Source organism: Perognathus longimembris, chromosome 1, assembly GCF_023159225.1.
Source record: "Perognathus longimembris pacificus isolate PPM17 chromosome 1, ASM2315922v1, whole genome shotgun sequence".
Lineage (NCBI taxonomy): Eukaryota > Metazoa > Chordata > Mammalia > Rodentia > Heteromyidae > Perognathus > Perognathus longimembris.
Window position 1 is genome coordinate 14,992,332 of NC_063161.1, and position 23,054 is coordinate 15,015,385.

The following is a 23,054-nucleotide window of genomic DNA, read 5'->3' on the forward strand; positions in this document are numbered from 1 at the left end:
ATTGACATTTGCAATAGCTCCTTTGGGGGTGACAGGATTGAAACAGGGTCTCACTGCATGGAAAGCTAGGAAACAAAGAAAAAAGAGAGACATGTCTTTAAAAAGCCTGGCATGGTGGCGCACACCTGTAATCCCAACTGCTTAGAAGGCAGAGTCAGGAAGATTGTGAGTTCTATGCTAGTCTGTGCAAAAATAACAGCAAGACCCTATCCCTGAAACAAACAAAACCACAGAAGGGCAGGGGCATAACTCAAGTTGTCAAGTGTTTGACTAGCATGTACAAGATTATACACACACACATACACACACACACACACACACACACACACACACACACCCCACATACAGTTTTTAAACTTCAAAGAAACTGAATTCTATCAAGAATTCTCTGCTTACTTTCATTAGTTTGAATATCTAACTGCAATTCTTTCCAGTTCCTCCTAGAAGGGGGGAAAGTATCTATCTCCCCCTCACCCCCCACCCTCAGCCAGCCCCCTCAATCTGAGTGTGGCTTTTGTGGCCTGGTTGAATCAACAGAATGTAGAAGAGGCAATGCTGGTAAGTTCTAAGTCTGGGCCTGAAGAGGCCAGGAGACTTCTCTTGTTACCCAGGGCCTGTATGGCAGATGACCGGGTCACTCTTGTCACATCAGTCTACAACCAGCTAACCCCATAAAGCAAAACCAACCACCTGGCAGCTAGCTAAAGAAACACTAGTGAATCTAGCTAAGTAAAGCTCAGACTGGCATTGCATAGAAAGGGTAACCAGGAACACCAGTTAAGTATAAGCGCAGAATGACAAAGTTTCAATGCTCTTAGGACACTAAGGCTTTACACAGTTGATTTCACATATCCCTTCATTATTCTTAACGAAGTTACTGTGTACCCACGACAAGCCAAGTACCACTCTTGGCCTTAGGAATCCATCTTTGTTAAAAATAGACTTTCAAAGTATCTTTTCAATTGGAGCCTCATCCTCTCCTCTGATTCTCTCAAATAACTGACTCTGTTGTGCAATTCTTTTTGGCTTTCTCTCCTCCTGGCGTGGGTTTCTGTGTTCTCAGATCTGCTAAAACCAGTTAGTAATGATCAATGTGCCTTCAAACTTCCAGGGTTACTGAGTTCTTGTCACACATTGGATTTGTCTGTGTTGCTTTTTGTCTATTCTTTAAACTTTTGCTGGATTTTAGTGGGCCTTTTAGGAGAGAATAGAGACTGTTACATATACTTAATTCCCCATGTTTATCTATAAGTTACATGCCAATATTTATACATATAAATCTTTCTTAGAAAATGATGAAAACATATTTTCTGCAATATTTATTGAAAGCTGAGTCTTCTTTTTTTTTTTTCATAGCACTGGGGTTTGAACTCAAAACCTCATGCTTGCTAGGCTGGCACTCTACCAATTGAGCCACAAACCACCCCTGGTTTTTGTTGCTTCATTTTATAGCTGGAGTCTAGTGAACTGTTCTACCCAGGCTGGACTCAAACCACAAACCTCCAGATCTCAGTGTTCTGAGTGGGTGCTCTGTGCCACCCACACCAAGTTGAACTTGAGTCTTGGATATTGATTTAATCCTACTTAGAATAAGCAAGAACCGGGGCTGAGAATATGGCCTAGTGGTAGAGTGCTCACCTCGTATATATGAAGCCCTGGGTTCGATTCCTCAGCACCACATAAACAGAAAAAGCCAGAAGTGGCGCAGCGGCTCAAGTGGTAGAGTGCTAGCCTTGAGCAAAAAGAAGCCAGGGACAGTGCTCAGGCCCTGAGTTCAAGGCCCAGGACTGGCAAAAAAAAAAAAAAAGAATAAGCAGGAACCAGTGAGATGTTACCCATGTGATCACAATATTCACAGTTGAGGTCCAAAAACCAAAGAGAAATGACTAAATGTCACACGGTGCCTTTATTAATGAGCACTGCGTGTGTCTACTCCAAGACAATAGCTCCCACTGCTTGCCCACCCACATCTTTTGGACATCTTTGAGGCATCTCAAATTCTACAATCTGAAAAAGGAAATGTATACTCTTTCCCCCCAAAGTTCATTCTTTCTCTATTCTATATCTTGAAGAAGGGTCTAACTGTTCATTCTGATAAGCACCCTTAAACTCTAGCAATAATTCCCTCTCCTCTTTTGCTTTCTCTATCCAATGATCCATCACCAAATTGAGTCATTTTTCACCTTCTAATACTTTTTCAAATCAATCTGCTTGTCTTCATATTTAGTAGCCTTTGCCTGGACCAGAACATTGTGGTTTCCCTGCACCCTCTCTGAATCCCCTTTTGCCCCTTACTTCATATTATGTCTCATCTCTTCCAAAGGTAAATCTGATCCTGTCTTCTCTTTACTCCAACCCAGAATTGTGACTCATTGGGCCTGACTTTAAACATGTAAGAACATCTCTTCCTTATCTGGTACAGTTGGTTCTTCCATGAGTCTGAGGTCCATGGGGCTGAGGTCAAGTGTCTCTACCGTCTACTCTCCCAACACCTAGAGAAAACCACTGAGACTAAGGCTCAGAATTATTGAGAGGAGCAACAGAAAGGACTGGAGGGAGGAGTTAGCATGGCCTTTGTTTCCCCTTGCACTTGAGGGGGAACTCAAAACATGGAAAGTCCTTTTGTCTGTTCTCTGTGAATAGACTTAACATTTTTCATTTGTTGCCATAATAAAAAATCAAAATTATATTTAATAAAACACACTCCAGGAAGTGGAACCATGGGACTTTTGTTGTTATTGGTGGTGGTGGTGATGGTGGTGGTGGAGGTAGTGGTTCTTTTTGCTTTTTCCTTTTTTTAGGGGGCCAGACAAGGGACCCAGAAAGGGAGGTGGGAAGGGTAAACAAATGCAATCATGCTATTCAGGATACACTGTGTGGAAAATGACCTGTGTATCTGTGGAAGGGATAGAGAAAATGGGGGGGGGGGGGACAAAGAAAGGGGTGTGTGCCATTGTCAGAAAAAAAAAGAAATGTACTTATTACCTTACTTAAGAAATGGTAGCCTTTCTATACAACACCTTGATAATAACAATAAAATTATATATATATATATTATTTTTTTAAAGGAATCAAAGTGAGGTCTGATCCCACAAAGAAAGGTATTCCTGAGTATTGGACAGGCATCGACAACTTTCCAATGTTCCTTGTATAAAAATAAATCTCGTGTGTTTGTGTTTGTGTGTGTGTGTGTGTGTGTGTGTGTGTGTGTGTGTGTGTGTGTGTGTATGTTCCATTCAGTACTGGAGCTTGAACTCAGGTCTTGGGCTGTCCTTTTGTATCTTCTTCTTTATTTTTTGCCAGTCATGAGGCTTGAAACCAAGTCTAACCACTGTCCCTCTTGATCAAGGCTAGCACTCTATCACTTGAGCCACAGTGCCACTTATGGATTTTTCCTTTTATGTGGTACTGAGGAATCAAACCTGGGGCTTCATGCATGCTAGACAAGCACCCTACCACTGAGCCGCATTTCAGCCACCCTTAGTTTCTTCACTCAAGGATACTACTCTACCACTTGAGCCACAGCTCCACTTCTGGCTTTTCAGTGGTTAATTGACAAAAAGTATCTCACAGACTTTCCTGCCTGAGCTGGTTTCAAACCTCAATCCTGATCTCAACCTCCTGAGTAGCCAGGAATATAGTATATGCCACTAACTCCCAGCTTAAAAATACACTCCTAAACAACTGGCCAGTGCCTATGATGTCTAGTCTTACCTACTTCTCCAGTCAAACTTCAGTTCTTCCCTGCCCCTTGCCATGCCCTCGTTCCACTCAGCAAGGCTCGCTTTTGCTTTCGATCCCCCACCACTTCTACCACCTTGATGTCTGGAATGCAGTTCTCTTTCCTCCTCGTTCACTCCTCTCCCCCTCCAGTCCTCCGTCCCGCAGCTTCTTTGGGGCATGGGCCCTGGCCAAATTAAATTCTTTCTTCACACAACCTCAGAGCAACTTTCCATCTTCCTCACAGCAACAATGCTGGTTGGCATTGGTGTCATTGTTGGATTCCTATCTTTCTTCCCAAATGGACAGTAAGCACAGGAGAGCTAAGCCTGGGAGTTCTGCATGCTTGACTTCTTGGGTCCTAGCAAAGTTTCCAACCATCCCAAGTCCTCAGTATAGAATCATTAAGCAAAAAGGATAATTTAATGACTGAGTAATGACATAAAAATAATAAAGGAATTAGAGACCTGTAAATGTCCATGATACATATGTTATGTAGCTTCAAACAACCACCATTGCTCCATTGTTTGTTCAAATATTGTCATACAAGTACCCTGGGTAACAATTTATACTACATGGTGATTAGACCTCAAATAAATCCTGTGATATTAATATGGATTGATGGCTGAAAGCCATCATTAGGAGAAAACAAATACTCTCCTCTTACCCTAGTGAGGCACAGTCTCTTAAGAGATCACCAAAAGGCAAGCTGGGAAATTTTTAGAGTTGTGAGCCTAATTTTACATCCCAGTAAAAATATGATACTGTCCATTAGGAAAATTCAATAAGAACTATTTGCAGACTTGATGATGTAAAGAAGTTTGTCAGGTTACAGACTACCCAGCATTGAGAAAGCGAAGTTCATGGGTCAACTCTCCCCAGGAAGCTAAAAGAGAAATGAGAACGTTGAACTAGCATAGCACTTGCACCATCTCAAGATGCAGGGAAACACATATGATCTTTAGGAGTTCAGTTTAATTGTTTTTCAGGATTTCTATCTCTTTACTTTTTAATGTTTTGCATAAATTTATTTCATTATTTAGCTGTTTGTGTGTGCTTTGTTTTCTTTTAGCTCTTTGGTTGTATTCTCTTTCAGCTCATTTACCTGTTTGTTTATATCTACTTAGAATTCATTAGGTTTTTATCTTATTGAATTCCTTTTTCTTTGGTGCTACATTCTTTTCTTTTTCATATCAGTTCTGGGACTTGAATCCACAGTCATCAGATCTCAGCCTCCCGATTAGTTAGTATTACAGGCAGGAGCCACGGCTCCCGGCTGGACATTCTTTATGTTCATGTGGTTGCTTCCTCTCTCATTTCCTCGACCAGTCTTATTGACATTCTTTTGCTCTCACTATATAAGATTTTTTTCAGCTTCACTGTCATTTTGATCCTCTTTTGGGCAATTGTTGATTTCTGGAGATGTATTCCTCTGCTTTCTCATATTTCTTTATTAGATTTCATTCATTTAAGGACCCTTTGTGTTTTGGGGCCGTAGTTGTTTTTTTCCATGGTTCTCCTCTCTAGACTCACTCGACTATATGTTAGCTAAGTTGATGTAGCCAGTAGTGTGGGCTCAGCTCTGATAAACTTTCCAACTCAAAGCCCAATGAAATATTTACATATAGTAAGATACCACAAGTACCTCTGTCTATACAACCAATTGATACTGTGCACTGAGACTTTGTGTAGTAACTGAGTTTTTGAGTAGCTACTAAGGGTAAGGAGAATTCTGGCTGACAGTGGCTCACACTTAGCTATTCCTAAAGCTGAGATTTGAGTATCTGGGTTCAAAACAATCCAGAGCAGAAAAATATCCAATTAACTAGCCAAATGCCAAACTTGTGGCTCAAGTTGTAAGGTACCAATCTTGAACAAAAAGGCCTAGTAAGAGCTCGAGGCCCTGAGTGCTAGCACAAAAAATAAACATAAAGAAACAGAGTGAAGGAAATATATGGAAGATGGTGAGAAGGGGAATGAGATGCGCTAGGTGAAAATGTGGAGGCAGTGATATATTGTTCAGTTGCTGTGGAGAGGGAAGCTACTATCCGAAGCTGCAGATGGGTAGAGCAGTCAAAAGGTAAGGAAAAGCTGGCACCAGTGGCTCACGCCTGTAATCCTAGCTACTCGGGAGGCAGAGATCTGAGGACCATGGTTCAAAGCCAGCGGGGACAGGTAAGTCCATGAGACTCTTATCTCCAATGAACAACCAGAAAATCAGAAGTGGCGCTATGGCTCAGTGGTAGAGTGCCAACCTTGAGCTGAAGAGCTCAGGCACAGCACCCAAGCCCAGAGTTCAAGCCTCAGGACCAACAAAAGCAAACAATCAAAAATAAGGTAAAGAAAGAGAGAAATGGGATAGGCCACTAATGAGGGAATCGAGACTTTAAAAAAGGAAAGGGGGAAAAAAACTGAGCACATAGAAAAATAAATACCCAAACAGATTTTTGGTTTGTCTGTGGGGAGAGTAAGGCTCTATCATCAAAAGATATCCATATTTCCAGTCTCCGCTCCTACTCCGGGATCTGGCTTGAACAGGTGTAGATTCTCTAGTGGGGAGTGGGGGCACGGTTGCCTCTCTTGAAACCCACTCTTTGCCTTACTCAGGTTGTGCTGTGTGTGCCCTGGCGGTGTCCCAGGATAAAATAACTTCCAGAGGATTCTGTAAACACTGCTGCTTTCACAGAAGAGTAATCACCCCTTGCTGCTTTGTTTCTCACATGAGGGACCCTCTGATTAGCTACCACCTCTGTGTGTGTGTGTGTGGCACTCTCTGTCCTCACTGAAATTCCCTTCTCACTCCCTCGGGTCCCCTGGCTCAATGTGGGCAGGCGTCCTGGCAGTAAAGTGGATTATTGAGCTTTGGCAATGCTCACCCACTCAGGTCCCTTGGATCAGTGTGGGCAGCAATGGCGGGGGTGAGGGAGATTATAGAGACCCTCAGCAGCGCTGGCTTTGCCTTGCTCTGGTGGGAGTTTGGGAATTTGCCACCACAGAGCGAGGCTCCTTAGTTCTTTTTCTCAAGCCACCTGACTGGCTTCTTCTCATGGAACTGCACGGTGGTTCTTTTGACGTTAAACCAGCATGGTACCTTCAGTTGCGGACTGCTATTCTTGTTTCCAGAAGATTCCTAACATGCCAACCTGGGATTCAGAAGTTCTTTCCTGGGAGGTTATTCAGCAGCAGAAATGCACTCATTTACCAGGCACTGGTGGCTCACACCTATAATCCTTTCTTGGGAGTCTGAGTTCTGAGGATCAACAGTTCAAAGCCAGCTGGGGCAGGAAAGTCCATGAGACTCTTATCTCTGACTACCAGAAAACCAAAAGTGGAGCTATGGCTCAAAGTAGTAGAGCTTTAGCTTTGAGCAGAAAAAGTTCAGGGCCAATGCCCAGGCCCTGAGTTCAAACTCCTGTACCAAAATTAAACAAAGTAAAGTAAAAATAAGTGGAGTCCCTAAGAAGCAGTAAAAAGGATGCTATGTTGGGTAATAACTCTAGGCAAGAATGAGTCTCTGAGAACACAACCTACCAAGTGATAAATGAAGAAAAAGAAAAAGCCTATCATCCAAAGAGACTAGAAAAGGACATTCTAGACAGAAGGAACAATATATGCAAAGGCCCTGCGGTGGGAAGGGACTTGGCTGGTTCTAGGAACTGACAAGTGGTAGCACACAAGAGAAGAGTGGTGCAGGTGGACTGAACTAATGTTGGAGAGGTAAGAAAAAGTCAGTTCATATAAGCTACTTGGCCAGAGTAAGAAGTTTACATATTGTTCTAAGTAAAATTTTATATTTCCACATGGAACTATGTAACCTCATTATAATTTTTTATACCTTTTCATGGGCTATTCAGTCTGTGAAATGACTTAAGAGTCAGGAGTAGAAGCATGGAGAACAGTCATGGACTTCAACTCTGCCCATGTGGCTGAGGTTGATAGAAGTGGAGGTAAGTGGAAAGATATAAGAAGGGGGGCCGGGCAGCAGTGGCTCAATCCTAGCAGCTCACGTCTGTAATCCTAGTGGTTCAGGAGACTGAGATTTGAGGAACACAGTTCAAAGCCAGCCCCGGCAGGAAACCCATGAGACTTATCTCCAGTTAACCACTAGAAAACCAGAAGTGGACTTGTGGCTCAAGTGGTAGAGTCCTAGCCTTGAGTGAAAAAGCTCAGGGACAGTGCCCAGGCCCTGAGTTCAAGCCCCATAACCACCAACAACAACAAAAAAGAAGTATTTGGGGTGGGTGACTATTTGCTCAGTACCTACCAGTGAGTAAATATGTGTTTAGTGGATGAGTGAAAGAATGAATGAATAGGTATTTCTAGATAACTGTTATTGCCTTATTCAATATTCTTTAATATGTAATGTCTATTTATGGAACACATAAATCTGGTGATGATACCATGAAACATCATATGTCCTAAGGGAAAATCAACAACAGGGAGCAAGCTTAATTTATGAGAAACCCTTTTCATGCCAATTCGGAAGCCATCAATTAGTCCTCCAAACTCTGTGAATACTATTGTTCCCATGATCCAGCTGTAGAAACGAACTCACAGACATCTGTTTAATCAATCTATTCTGTAAGTGTCTTAAATGCAGAGTCACACAAATAATTAAGCTGGGGGGCGGGGCTAGTCTGTCTAAATCTGAAGTTCTAACCCACCACTAGTGGATTCCATTGCCTCTCATAAAACTTCAGAGAATTAGATAGTCTATGATGTCCTGCAGACAACTCTGTCATTTGTAAGCAACAGCAAGTGCAAGATGGGAGGTGTGGAAGATTGGGTGCTTAGGGCATAACCTAAGCCCTCAGCCCTGACCTTTCACCCCTCCTTGGAACACTGATATGCATGACGCCAGGATCTCTTGCCATAGGTGGAGACAGGGAGCTGGCTGGCTCCAAGTGTCTGCATTCCCACAGGCTCATCAGCTTGCAGCTCCCCAACGTGAGGCCTTGAGGGCTAAGTCTGGTTTGGCACAGGGGCAGAGGGACGCTAAGGCTGGAGGAGCTGAGAATTGTCCCTGGTCCCTTGGGAGGACCGGATAATGCCAGGGAGATGCTCACAAGAGAGAGTGCTATTTTGAGCCTTGGGTATAGTAATGTTTCACAAGTGGAAAAACAGTGGCATTCTGCAGCAGGATATGACCCCCAACATGAGGGAGCACTTGGGAACCAGTGCCCTGGCTTTCTATTTTTATTGCTAAAGTCACAGTTGGGAAACTTGACAAAGGATGACCCCTAACAAAGTAGGTAAGAAAAAAAAATCTGCAAAATCTGGAACCACTCCTGGAAAATGTCACAGATGAGGAGTTGGGGGGGTGGGGGAGGGGACCAACCTGTTAAATCCGTCATGCGACATCTATGTAAAGAAACACTATGCAGCTAGCATAGCAGTGATGTACAAGTTCAATTTGTCAGGTGGAAATAGGTTTGTGCAAAGTTCTTCTATCCAGAGATGGCAATGAGAACAGAGTATGTACTTTAGTGTTATTTTTAAACTGTTTACATGTTTGTATGTAGACAGTAAAAGGTTGGAAGAAGATAGGAAATATTTAAATGGTAGCTATTGTGAATTTGTATTTAGGTTTTCATAAACTTTTTGCAAGTATAACTTTTGTACCTATACCTAAGAAAGCCATGCAATTTCTATTTTGAAGGGAAAAAATAGTTATTCAGGGGTCTCTGATTACAGGAAACTGGGAAGGGGTTGGTTGAGGTCAGAAAGGGCCCACATCCTTGGGTAAAGCTTTGCTCTGAATGCTCCCAGAAAACATAGTATCAGCTAGACATTGGCGGGTCACACCTATAATCCAGCTACTCAGAATTCTGAAATCTGAGGATCTCATTTTGAAGCCAGCCGGGATGGCCAGAAAACTCCATGAGACTCTTATCTACAATTACCTTCCAAAAAGCCAGCAGTAGGCTGGGCATATGGCCTAGTGGCAAGAGAGCTTGCCTTGTATACATGAAGCCTTGGGTTCGATTCCCCAGCACCACATATATAGAAAATGGCCAGAGGGGCACTGTGGCTCAAGTGGCAGAGTGCTAGCCTTGAGCAAAAAGAAGCCAGGGACAGTGCTCAGGCCCTGAGTCCAAGGCCCAGGACTGGCAAAAAAAAAAAAAAAAAGCCAGCAGTAGACTAGCAGCTCAAGTGGTAGAGTACCAGCCTTGAGCAAAAAGAGACTAAAAGACAGTGTCCATGTCCTGAGTTTAAGTCCCAGTAACAGTACCAAATAAATAAATAAATAACAGTATCTTATTTCTACAATTGTTCACAAATTATATTATGCTGATTAGATAAGTAAACAAATTCAAATGATGCCTTAAAAAGTCAATAAGGAGGGCTGGGGATATGGCCTAGTGGCAAGAGTGCCTGCCTCTTATACATGAGGCCCTGGGTTCGATTCCCCAGCACCACATATATAGAAAATGGCCAGAAGGGGCGGTGTGGCTCAAGTGGCAGAGTGCTAGCCTTGAGCAAAAAGAAGCCAGGGACAGTGCTCAGGCCCTGAGTCCAAGCCCCAGGACTGGCCCAAAAAAAAAAAAAAAAAGTCAGTAAGGAAACAAAAAGAAATAAGTTAATCAGCTACCATGTTCAAAAGTTTAAAGTCTGTGCATATACTCATTAACAGTGGAATTTTGGGCTAGTGTCAGGACAGTTCTTTGTGTAGGATTATCAGATGTCTACTAACGGCACACGACCTTGGACAGGAGAAATAAAATCAGTGCATCCCAGGTTCACAGCATTTACCACACACACCAGTGCAGAACTCTTTGGTTCTCCTACCTCCTCCATCTGGAGAGGAGCTTCTACCTCTTAGTTTTTTGCTCTACTAGATATCTTGCTGAAACAATTGTTCATTTAAAGGATACGTATTTTGGGTAAATATGAAAAGAGAGTTTCACTTTAGGGATATTTTGGAAGACATTAAACTATAGTAAATATTATATAATTGAGTATACAGTACAAAACCCAGTATGGTCATAGTACAGGCTAAATTATGTCACTATGAAATTCATATATGGCCAGGTGCTGGTGGCTCACATCTGTAACTGGAGCTACTCAGGAGGCTGAGATCTGAAAATTGTGGTTCAAAACCAGCCTAGGCAGGAAAGTCCATGAGACTCTTACCTCCAATTAATCACAGAAAAAGCTGGAAGTGGTGCTGTGGCTCAAGTGGTAAAATGCTAGCCTTGAGCAAAAGGAGCTCAGGGATGGTGTCCAGGCCCAGAGTTCAAGTCCCAGGACTGGAAAAATAAAATAAAATAAATAAAACTTAAATGCAGGGCTGTGAATGTGGCTTAGCCGTAGAGTGATTGCCTAAAATGCACAAAGCTCTGGGTTCGATTCCTCAGGACCACATATATAGAAAAAGCTGGAAGTGGCACTGTGGCTCAAGTGGCAGAGTGCTAGCCTTGAGCAAACAGAAGCCAGGGACAGAGCTCAGACTCTGAGTCCAAGGCTCAGGACTGGCAAACAAAACAAAACAAAAAATGCATATATGGAAATCTTAACCGTCAATGTTCCAGAGGGTGACCTTACTTGAAGACAAGAGTAGAAATTAATAGTGCTGACAGGAAGCCATAGTTGCCAGTGGCTCTTCCTTGAACTGCCCATATACTTTCAGGTGTGTTCTTGTTTTGCTCATAAACCCATCTTTACTATCGTCCAGGAAAAAGATGAAGTTATACTGGAATACTGTCAGCTCTAATATGACAGTTCTTCTTCTTCTTTTTTTTTTTTTTTTTGCCAGTCCTGGGCCTTGGACTCAGGGCCTGAGCACTGTCCCTGGCTTCTCTTTGCTCAAGGCTAGCACTCTGCCACGTGAGCCACAGCGCCACTTCTGGCCATTTTCTATATATGTGGTGCTGGGGAATCGAACCCAGGGCTTCATGTACATGAGTCAAGCACTCTTACCACTAGGCTATATTCCCAGCCCTGACAGTTCTTCTTATAAGTAGAGAAACTTTGGAAGTAGCGCTGTGGCTCAAGTGGTAGAGCACTAGCTTTGAGCTCAGGGACAGCACACCCAAGCCCAGAGTTCAAGCCCCAGGACCCACAAAAGAGAGAGAGAGAGAGAGAGAGAGAGAGAGAGAGAGAGAGAGAGAGAGATTAAGAGAGATTAAGAATATCTGCCTAGCAAGCACCAGGCCCTGAGTTCAAACTCTACTGTCACCAAATGATTAAATAAATTGGGGAATTTGGACACAGACAGACACGCAGGAAGACAACCCTGTTGGCATCTTATTTTGGGACTTCTAGTCCCTAGAATTATGAGACAATAATTTTCTGTTCCCTGAACCTCTTTGAGCTCAAGGCTAGCATTCTACCACTTGGGCCACAGTGCCACTACTGGCTTTTTCTGAGTAGTTTATTGAAGATAAAGGTCTCCCAGACTTTTCTGCCTGGGCTGTTTGCAGACTGCTATCCTGAGATCTCAGCCTCCTGAGTAGCTAGGATTACAGGTGTGAGCCAGGCTAAATTTCTGTTCTTTAAGCCATCCATGTTTTCAGTTTTTGGTTTTTATTTTTATATCCATCAGGGGGCTTGAACTCTGGGCCTGGGCGCTGTCCCTAAGCTCTTCAGCACAAGGCTAGCACTCTACCACTTTGAGCCACAGCACCACTTCTGGTTTTCTGGTGGTTAGTTGAAGATAAGAGTTTCACGGGCTTTCCTTCTTGGGATGGCTTTGAACCATGATCCTAAGATCCCAGCCTCTCGAGTAACTAGGATTACAGGTGTGAGCACCTGGCACCCCGTTAAGCCATCCATTTTGTGGTGCTTTGTCCTGGCTTCTCCAGAAAGTGAATATAAGACGCAATGCATCTCCATAGCTCTGCATTCAATTCCACCACAAGTCTTGAAGGAATATTGTCATCTTTTCCTAATTTGTAGGAGATGTCACCAAAGCTCACTGGTAAAAAGGGCCTGCTGGAGATGAAGCAGAGCCAGAAGCTCACTCCATGTTCTCCTTCTGGATCTGTTTTCCCCAGGAATGATTACCCACCTAAATCTTTAGGAGGACATCATCAACAATAAAGCCATTTTACCCCAATCAAACCATGGGTTGAGGCTACAGATTATAATGGCAGAAAGGAGGCTGAGTCAACTATGCAAAGTATCATAAGAAAATTGAAGAAGGGGCTGGGAATGTGGCCTAGTGGTAGAGTGCTTGCCTAGCATGCATGAAACCCTGAGTTTGATTCCTCAGCACCACATACATAGAAAAAGCCAGAAGTGGTGCTGGGGCTCAAGTGGTAGAGTGCTATTGTTGAGCAAAAGAAGTTCAGGGACAGTGCCCAGGCCCTGAGTTCAAGATCCAGGACTGGCAAAAAGAAAAAGAAAATGAAGAAGGACTTTATTCCTGAGTTTTCTGCAAGGCAAGGAACCATCATCTCCAATCAAAAGTCCTCAGCATCTGCAAGCAGTGACAGCTGTCTGTGGATTGCTCTCCAGAGTGACAGAAGAGCCACTGGCAGAGGAGACAAAATAAATCACCTGACAGGGGATAGCCTAACCTCAGTGCTGAGATCCCCCTCTATTATATCACCCCCTTCTAAAAACTCCTTACTTCAAATCCTTTTTCCTTCTTTTTTTTATAGTATTGGTGCTTGACCTCAGGACCTCATACTTGCTACACAGGTTTTCTACCACTTGAGCCATGCCTTCAAACCTTTAAATCCTATTTGCTGCCCTTAGCATACAATCACCCTTTGGGCCATGGTCTCAGAGGCCTCTTTGTAAGCTCACTTCATTCCTTCACCTCCTCAACCTTCCTGGCTTTTTTCCCAACACCACCCAACCCCTTTCTCACTGGACACTGGCCCTGCTCTTCCTGGGACTAGCTTGTCCTTCAGGTCTCAGGGCAGAGAGCCCCTTGTCTAGCCATCTAGGTGAATAAAGACCCCACAGCGTCATCCTGCTTTCATGTGTCCCTGTATTGGTTTGGATTTGGGTAAGGGATTTGAACTTAGGGTCTCACATTTGCCTGGTAGGTAGGTAATCAATCTATCACTGAAGCCATGCCCTGAACTCAACGGGGCTAATTCATTATAGGGATTTCCTTTCAAAAATTGGACACTCAAGCTGGGCACCCATGGCTCACGCCTGTAATCCTAGCTACTCAGGAGGCTGAGAGTCTGAGGATTGTGGTTCAAAGCCAGGCCAGGTAGAAAAATCCCCATAAGATTCTTACCTCAAGTTAGCCACTCAAAAACCAGAAGTGGCACTGTGACTCAGTGGTAGAATTGTAAGCTTGAGCAAAAAAAAAACTCAGGGACAGTGGTCAGTTCAAGCCCCATAACAGACAAAAATTAAATGAAACTTGGCAATCTACACGCTTTGGATAGGCTGGTTTGTTCTTTAAGCATGGAGTAGGAAATCGTGGTTCAAGGCTTGCTCTGTGTAGAAGTTGGCGACTCTCAGCCTATGATAATGTATTTTGGGTTTGGAAACCTGGCACAGTGAAAAGAAAAGCACGTAAGTCTAGTAAATGTCATTCCCAAGATCCTTTCTGGGCGGATGGACTTAGCTTTTCTCAGCACAGAAAGGACGTTAATACCAAAGTCTCTATAGTCAGAGACACTGGGTTTACACCCCAGCTCCACTCCTTTCCAAGGTATGTGACTTGTTGGGCAAAGGACATAACCTTACAGTCTCTCCATTTTTTTTTCATTTGGGCTCTGAGGATAGTAAGTATTGCATGCCAGATCCAGAATTTCTATATAGCAAGAGCTTAGTAGCAACCATTTGGTTGGAAAGAGATGTGAGGAGATATATTAAGAGCTGGTTTTGCTCCTGACGTGGATTGTTTATTTTGAGGTTCTGGTGGAGATTTGGTGGACACAAAAGACCTCCTAAGATACCCTGTGGTGCTACTACAGGGTGGTTGTGTGGATTTACTAAGATGAGACCAAAAGCTCTTAGCAAAGTGTTTGGCACATAACAAGGGCTCAACAAAAGTCCCATGCTGTATCTGTGCCATGAGATGTTCCTATGGGTGACAGTAGGTCCTCCTAAACAAGCAAGCAAAGGGAACATTCCAGATGGGGAAATGAGAGGGTGGATGCTTCAACTCCTCGCCAAGAAGAATTCATGTCCGGACAAGTTACAAGGTTTGAAATAGATATATAAAGACTGCAAAATGGAGCTGGGAATGTGGCCTAGTGGCTGTGGGTTCGAGTCCTTAGCACCACATATATAGAAAAAGCCGGAAGTGGTGCTGTGGCTTAAGTGGTAGAGGGCTGGCCTTGTGCAGAAAGAAGCCAGGGACAGTGCTCAGGCCCTGAGTCCAAGCCCAAGAACTGGCCAAAAAATAAAATAAAAAAGACTGCACAGTGGAGGTTCCCCAACAAAATAAGGACAAAGTCTCCTTATTTTTGAATCTTTAGGAAGACATTTGTTATGGCATGCCATTGTAATTATTTTCTTTTGTGTAGCACTATAGCAATGATTACCTGTAGCTCAAAAAACTTGTTACTTGTCCAAGATTGAAGATTGAAACTCAGTTTTTTATTTCCTTCTGTAAGTCTGATATTCTTCGGCAATTTAATATTCCCCCAGTCATACATTGTGTGTGTGTGGTGTGCGTGTGTGTGCGTGTGTGTGTGTGTATGTGTGTGATGGTAAGGGGAATTAAACCCAGTACCTTGTGCTCTCATTTGGCCTTTTCACTCAAGGCTGGTATTCTACCATTTGAGCCACACCTCACCTCTTGACTTTTCTTCCTAGGCTGGCTTTGAACTGTGGTCCTCAGATCGCAGCCTCTTAGTAGCATGAGCACCTGTCTCAATCACTCATTTTTTTTTTGTTATACAGTTTTTTTATTGTTATGGTTACAGTGTTGTACAGAGGAGTTACTATTTCCTTAGTCAAGTAATATCACCCCTTCCTTCGCACTCCTCCAAATTCCCCCTCCCATCCCTGTCCACACGTTGCATAGGTCATTTTAAACATAGTGTCTACTGAGTACCACTGCTGCATTTGTTCACCTTTCTCCTCTATTCCTGTGCCCTACTCACCCCCCTCAAAAGACAGATAAACCCAGATAAACAAGACAACAAAAAGCAAAAACAATACTATCTCCACCAAAAGCAGCAGCAGCAACAAATTGTTTTAAAAGTTTCCATTTCCTAGATCAAACAAAACATCCTAATTCTTGCTCTGCCTAATAATTTCTAATTGAATGCAAGACACTGCATATAAAAAATTATAGCAATACTGGATGATTGATATTTCCTTCAGAAAGGATCTCTCTTTGCTTCTCTTAGAAGACAGAGCAGGGGCCAGGCACTGGTAGCACATGCCGGTAATGCTAGGGTTTGGACTCAGGGCCTGAACACTGTCTCTGGCTTCTTTTTTGCTCAAGGCTAGCACTCTACCACTTGAGCCACAAACCACACCGGGCAAAACATCCTAATTTTGCTATGCCAGTCACATTTTCCATACCATTAAGCTTGTCATAATGCTCTTTCATCTATTACTAACTTTCTCCTACAATGTATTCTGAGTATTTCCTTCATGAAAAATCATAAGACAGGCTAAGAAATGAGTTTAATGTTTTTCTCTTTTACACCAACCAAAATAAGTCTCTTTGTACTGCTCCAAAGTCAAATGAGCTGAATAAGTTATTTGGTGTGGAGGTAATAAGATAGCAAAAAAATTTTTATGAGTTAGATTGACAGGCTCCTTCTGTCACTCAAGGGACATGATAGGACATTCTTGTTTTACAAAAATGTTTTTACATCATCCTGATATCATGTAGTCCCTACCTATAAATGCTTCTAAAAATATCCATAATAAATGTTGGGTTGTTTCTGGCCTCTGTAAAGTTTGCACAGAGAAACCTAAAATTTAAAATCTAAAAGGAATACCAATTTCCTGTTATCAGCCAAACAGAAATGATGATTTAAAAATCATGCAATAGGGTTTTTTTTTTCTTTTTGCCAGTCCTGGGGCTGGAAGTCTGGGTCTGATGGTGACTGATATTTTGTTCAAGGCTAGTGCTCTACCACTTGAGCACAGCACCACTTCCAGCTTTCTGGTGGTTAAGTGGAGATAGGAGTCCCTTCCCAGCTGGCTTCAAACCATAATCCTCAGATCTCAGACTCCTGAGTATCTAGGATTACAGGCATGAGCTACTAGTGCACAGCATGAAACAGACTTTAAAAAATGAAATCATCCAGGGCTGGCAATGTGGCTTAGTGGTAGAGTGCTTGCCTACCATGTATGAAACCCTGGGTTCGATTCCTCAGTACCACATACACAGAAAAAGCTAGAAGTGGGCGCTGTGGCTCAAGTGGTAGAGTGCTAGCCTTGAGCAAAAAAGAAGCCAGAGACAGTGTTCAGGCCCTGAGCCCAAGCCCTAGAACTGGAAAACAAAACAAAACAAAAAAAGTGAAATTATTCAAAAACAAAACAATACAAAACAAGGCTAAGAATGTGGCTTAGTGGTAGAATGCTTGCCTAGCATGCACAAAGGCCTGGGTTCCATTCCTCAGCACCACATAAACAGAAAAAGCCAGAAGGGGCACTGTGGCTCAAGTAGTAGAGTGCTAGCTGTGAGCAAAAAGAAGCCAGGGACAGTGCTCAGGCCCTGAGTTCCAAGCCCTCAGGACTGGCCCAAAACAAAACAATACAAAACAAAATAAAAGTGAAATCTTTAAATATGTGTGTATAAATATATATTCAGAGCTATATACTATGAGATAATGTAGAAAAAATAGGCCATAACTTAAAAAGATTGAAACCAAGTCTTGAATTAGCTCAGTCTGATTGGATTAAAGTAATCAATTCCCAAACTCTCTCCCTCCTCACTCCCCCCAGTCCAGGATTTAAACTTAAATCTTTGTACTCACTTGGCTTGCTGGCTTACCGCAAGCACTAGACCACTTGCTTCATGCCTCTTGCCCAGCCTTTGCTGGTCAGTTTGGAGATGGAGTCTCAAGAATTTTTCGTCCCAACCTGACCTCAAACCACACTGTCTTCCACAGCTCAGCCTCTGAGCAGCTAGGATTACTGGCATGAGCTACCAGTGCCTGGCTCCTGCTCTGTCTTCTAAGAGAAGCAAAAAGAGATCCTTTCTGAAGGAAATATCAATCATCCAGTATTGCTATAATTTTTTATATGCAGTGTCTTGCATTCAACTAAAAATTATCAGAGAGCAAGAAAGGACATCAAGAGAAAAAAAAAGACAAAACAGAGTAACAAGTGATCTAACCTATAGGTCTACAGAGGGGAATTCTTTTTTCCAGTCCGACACTTAAAAGTCATGGCTGGGCACTGTCCCTGAGCCTCTCTGAGCTCAAGCCTAGCACTCTACCACTTGAGCCACAGCACCACTTCTGGCTTTTTCTGTTTATGTGGTGCTGAGGAATCAAACCTGGGGCTTCCTGCATGCTAGGCAAGCACTCTACCACTAAGCCACACTCCCAGCCCACTTTTAGCTTTTTATTGAATGGTTCATGGCTGGGGATAAGTTGGAGTTACGTCTACCAATCCTTTTAATTTACTTCTTATTTAACACAATTGCACTTATTTGCGGAGCATATGGTATTTCTATGCATGGATAGGTAATCATAGAATTAACATTTAAGTTCTTATCTTCTAGTTCTTCATCAAATAGATGAAGTTTATTATAAACTATATTGGCCAACACTCCTTGAGAGACCTTAGTTCATACAGTTCAAGCATACTTCACTATTTTCTTTTTTTTGGTGCCAATACTGCGGCTTGAACTCAGAGCCTCATACTCTTGCTCAGTTGATTGGTTGTTGTGGGTTTTTTGTTTGTTTTTTGATTTCTGTTCTTGTTTTTCTCAAGGCTAGCATTCTACCACTTGCTTCTTGCTTTTGGGTGGCTAATTGGAAATTGAAATCGCAGTTCCTTGGTTTGCCTGCAAGACTGGTTTTAAATGGGGGAATCCTTAGCTCTCAGTCTCCTGGGTAACTTGGATTATAGTCATGAGCCACTGGCGCCTGGCTCGTGTTTCGCTCTTCTTGCCTGACAAAGGTTATCCAATTTCTACCTGCAGCCCTTTTTATTTTTTTAATCCTATTCAAGATTGGTGTTATAAAGCCCAGAGATTAAAGGAGATTTAGACTTTAGGATTATTAAAAACTGGGCCTGGGCTGGCTTCGGCAGCACATATACTAAAATTGGAATGATAGAGATTAGCGTGGTCCTTGCACAAGAATGACAGGCCAATTCCTGAAGCATTCCATATTTTATATATATTATAAAAATCTAATAATCAAAACTGGGCCCTGGGCTGAGGGTGCCTGCCTCTAATCACAGCACAAGGGAAGCTGAAGCAGGATTATAAATTGGAGGACAGTTTTAGTTATATAGGAAAAAGGTTTGGCTAAAGGAAAAACATGTAAAAAAGAAACCCTTAGGGTTGGGATTGTGTGTTTCAATGTGGAGCACTTGCCTTGCATGTGGTGAGCTGCTGAGTTGGAACCCTCGTACCACACACAGAACAATTGTAAAAATTAATAAAAATCAAAGAGGAAGAGGATCAGGAGAAGAAACTCTCAGTATAAAGAACACTGATAAACTGGACATCATATTCTATCACAGTAAATAAAATCAAAGGTATAAGTATGCATGTAGAATGAGTGCATTCAAATGATATCCAGAAACATGAGTGTAGATTGAAATGGGCTATGTGGGCGCTTCCTGGGGTGTAGGGTGCTAGTCTGGTACTGGTGGCATGGGGTGCACATATAAACCTGTAAAGTTAATGTTAACGCACTTTGCTACCTACATAAAACTGATCATGCTGCTATCTATCCGATGTAAGCTAGAAGGGGTCTTAGAATGATTTCCAGTTAGACATATCTCTAAAAAAAAACCTAGGATTAAGAACTTCAGTCTGGGACTGGGAGTATGGCCTAGTGGCAAGAGTGCTTGCCTCCTACACATGAAGCTCTCAGTTCGATTCCCCAGTACCACATATATGGAAAATGGCCAGAGGGGGCGCTGTGGCTCAAGTGGCAGAGTGCTAGCCTTGAGCAAGAAGCCAGGGACAGTGCTCAGGCCCTGAGTCCAAGGCCCAGGACTGGCCAAAAAGAAAAAAGAAAAAAAGAACTTCAGTCTGGAAAAAGCATAGCCAATTGTTTCAATGAAATCGCATTTGAGGCACCTCAAAGCATTCTTCACTGACTTTTATCCATTTACATCATGGCAAATATATAAGTTCTTTCTCTTTGCCAAGCTAATGATCTTCGGGAGTTCCAATTTGTTCAGCTACGTTATATATGTACACTTCAATCACTTGAGATTTAACCTGTGGCTCATTTATTTGTAACTGTTTTTTTTTTTAAATCAGATATTTTATGTTGCTGTGGCAATGGTGAAAAAAAGTAAATTTCCTAGCAAAATGGCCAGTGTGTCTAAGTGCCTAAGTGTTAGGCATGGTTAGTGTTAAGTAAATGGCTCAAAAAGGAAGTCACGTGCTAGTCTTCTTGGTGTTCTGCCAACTGCACCACTTTGTATAGCAATACGGTGTTGGTTATATCAGCCAAGGATGAAAACACCCAGAAATGGTTAGAGACAGAAAGACAGAGAGAGATGGTAAGAGGGCCCAGAGAGGGGACAAGAGGAATGTTAAAAGGAGAAAAAGGAACTTGAACAAGAGGACTGGTGATTGGTGAAGGACATTACAGGACTAATTACAATGACAAAAAGAATTTTATTTATTTTAGTGCTAGGGATCACAGGGGCTGGGCTTTTTGCCCAGGCAAAACTCAGAATGTATATATCCACGTTCTAATCTGTAGCCTTTACCAATCTGCTCTCTTATTTTTCTCTCCCTTCTTCATCCCATTCTTCATGCCCTCTGTCTTTTCCATTTCCAACTGTACTTTCTCCTCCAAGGGAAGAAAACACTGGTCTCAAGGTTCTACCAAATGGATGAGGCAGCAGCACCTCCCTGTGGCTGAATTTTAGGATAACAAGAGACCAATGGTAACATTAAGAATGTTATTTTCAGCTAGGTGCTGATGGCTCACACCTAGAATCCCAGCTACTCAGAAGACTGAGATCTGAGGATCCCAGTTTGAAGCCAGCCAAGGCAGGAAAGTCCATGAGACTCTAATATACAATTAACCACCAAGAAGCTGGAAGTGGAGATGTGGCTCAAGTGGTTAGTGCTAGCTTGAGGGAGAAAGGGTCGGGGACAGTATCCAGGCCTTAAGTTCAAGCCTCAAGACAAGCACAAAGAATTTTCACCAATGTCATCTTTTCCTATGCCATCACCTCTTTCTAGCACCAAAGGGTTACACACCATGAGTGAAGGTACAGAGATAAAGACTCGAGACTTAAGAAATTTTTATTTTTACTTGATAAATAATTGAATATATTTGTTACCTGTGATATATATATATATATACATTGTGGAATAATTCACATTAACTTTCATATCAGCTTCAATACCATTTGTGACAAGAGCATTTAAAATCATCTATTTTGAAATTAGTAAAATATTACTATTAACTATATCACCTAGCTATAACATTTCAATCATATTCACCCTTCATTCATCTCATCTTCATCCATTACACTCATCTTTTGCTCTTCTTTACCCTCCATTTATGCTAGTTATTTTTATATTCAAGTTGTGTGTGTGTGTGTGTGTGCATGTGTGTGTGAGTGAAGTGTTTGTATGTCTATGCAGTCTTAGGGATTGAACTAAGGCCATTGGTACTGGCCCTGAGCTTTCTGGTTCAATGATGATGTTCTACCACTTAAGCCATAAGTCTATTTCTATCCGGTCATGTTTTAAGGGTATGGAGTGTGAATATGAGAAATAACATGTAATTTTTCTTTCTCAGTCTGACTTATTTCCCTTACTGTACTGATCTTCCATTCCATTAGTTTTCCTGGAAATGACTTCATTCTTCTTCATGATTGAATAGTGCTCCTTTGTAAAACTATGCTTTCTTTACCTATTCAGTCAAACAACAAGCACCTAAGTTGATAGCTCGGCTATTAGGAATAGTACTGCAATGCACAAAGGTGTGCAGGGACCTTTGTGTTTGTAACTTCCATTCTTCAGCTATATACTAGTCACAAACAGTATGCTGGATGGCAGTTCTATTTAGTTTCCTTTCTCTTTTTTTGCCAGTCCTGGGACTTGAACTCAGGGCCTGAGCACTGTCTCTGAGCTTTGCTCAATCAATGCTAGCTCTCTACCACTTGAGCCACAGCTCCACTTCCAGCCTTTTCTGTTTATGTGGTACTAAAGAATTGAACCTAGGGCTGCATACTAGGCAAGCAGCCTACCTCTAAGCTGCATTCCTAGCCCCCTAAGTTTCTTGAGAACTTCCATACTGATTTCCCTACCAGCTTTAGTTCCCTTTGACATTGTGCTTGTCCTCCATGTTCTCAGCCTGTGTTACCATGAGGTTGTCACCAAAATTTAGTATCCTGCCTGGTGCTAGTGATTCATGTCCATCATCCTAGCTGCTCAGGAGGCTGAGATCTGAGGATCAAGGTTCAAAGCCAGCCCAAGCAAGAAAGCCCATGAGACTCGTATTTCTAATCAACCACCAGAAAGCCAGAACTGGAACTGAGGCTCTAAGTAGTAGAGTGCTAGCCTTGAGCAAAAAATCTCAGGGATAGCACCCACGCCAAATAGAAGTCCTGTGACTGACAACAAAAACTAATGCCCTTCTTAACATAAAAGAATCTGGAGTTTATATGGAACCACAGAAAGAACAAAGCTAGAGGTATATATAAAATATATTATAAAGCTATAGTAACCAAACCAACATGGTTTGACACATCAGCCAATAATTTTTTTAAGCCCTTCATGCCTAAGGTTAAAAATGATTTATAGGGGCTGGGGATACGGCCTAGTGGCAAGAGTGCTTGCCTCGTATACATGAGGCCCTGGGTTCGATTCCCCAGCACCACATATATAGAAAATGGCCAGAAGTGGCGCTGTGACTCAAGTGGCAGAGTGCTAGCCTTGAGCAAAAAGAAGCCAGGGACAGTGCTCAGGCCCTGAGTCCAAGTCCCAGGACTGGCCAAAAAAAAAAAAGATTTCTAACAAGCCAAGAAGGATTAAAGATTGAAGCATTACAACCAGAAAGTATAAAACTTCTGAAAGAAGTGGGCTCTGGTGGCTTATCCATGTGCATCTCGGCTACATGGGAGGCAGACACAAGGAAAATCAGTCAAAGGAGAGCCTACACAAAAAGTCCCCAAGACCCCTCTTGTAACCAGTCAACAGATAGAGCAGTGCCTTCCTGCACCCCAACAGCAATAGGAAACATACATGGTGGGACCCAGGTCCATGCCCATCTGTACAGAAGAGACTGTATCAA

The 23,054-nt window shown here is 42.5% G+C and overlaps 1 non-coding gene across 1 annotated transcript; it reads left to right on the top strand.

Annotated features, from left to right (window-relative positions):
• The first annotated feature begins 18,848 nt into the window (after positions 1 to 18,848).
• On the top strand, positions 18,849 to 18,950 carry LOC125341286. Its single transcript, XR_007208952.1, has one exon. It is a non-coding gene; the product is annotated as a U6 spliceosomal RNA (small nuclear RNA).
• The last annotated feature ends 4,104 nt before the right edge of the window (positions 18,951 to 23,054 follow it).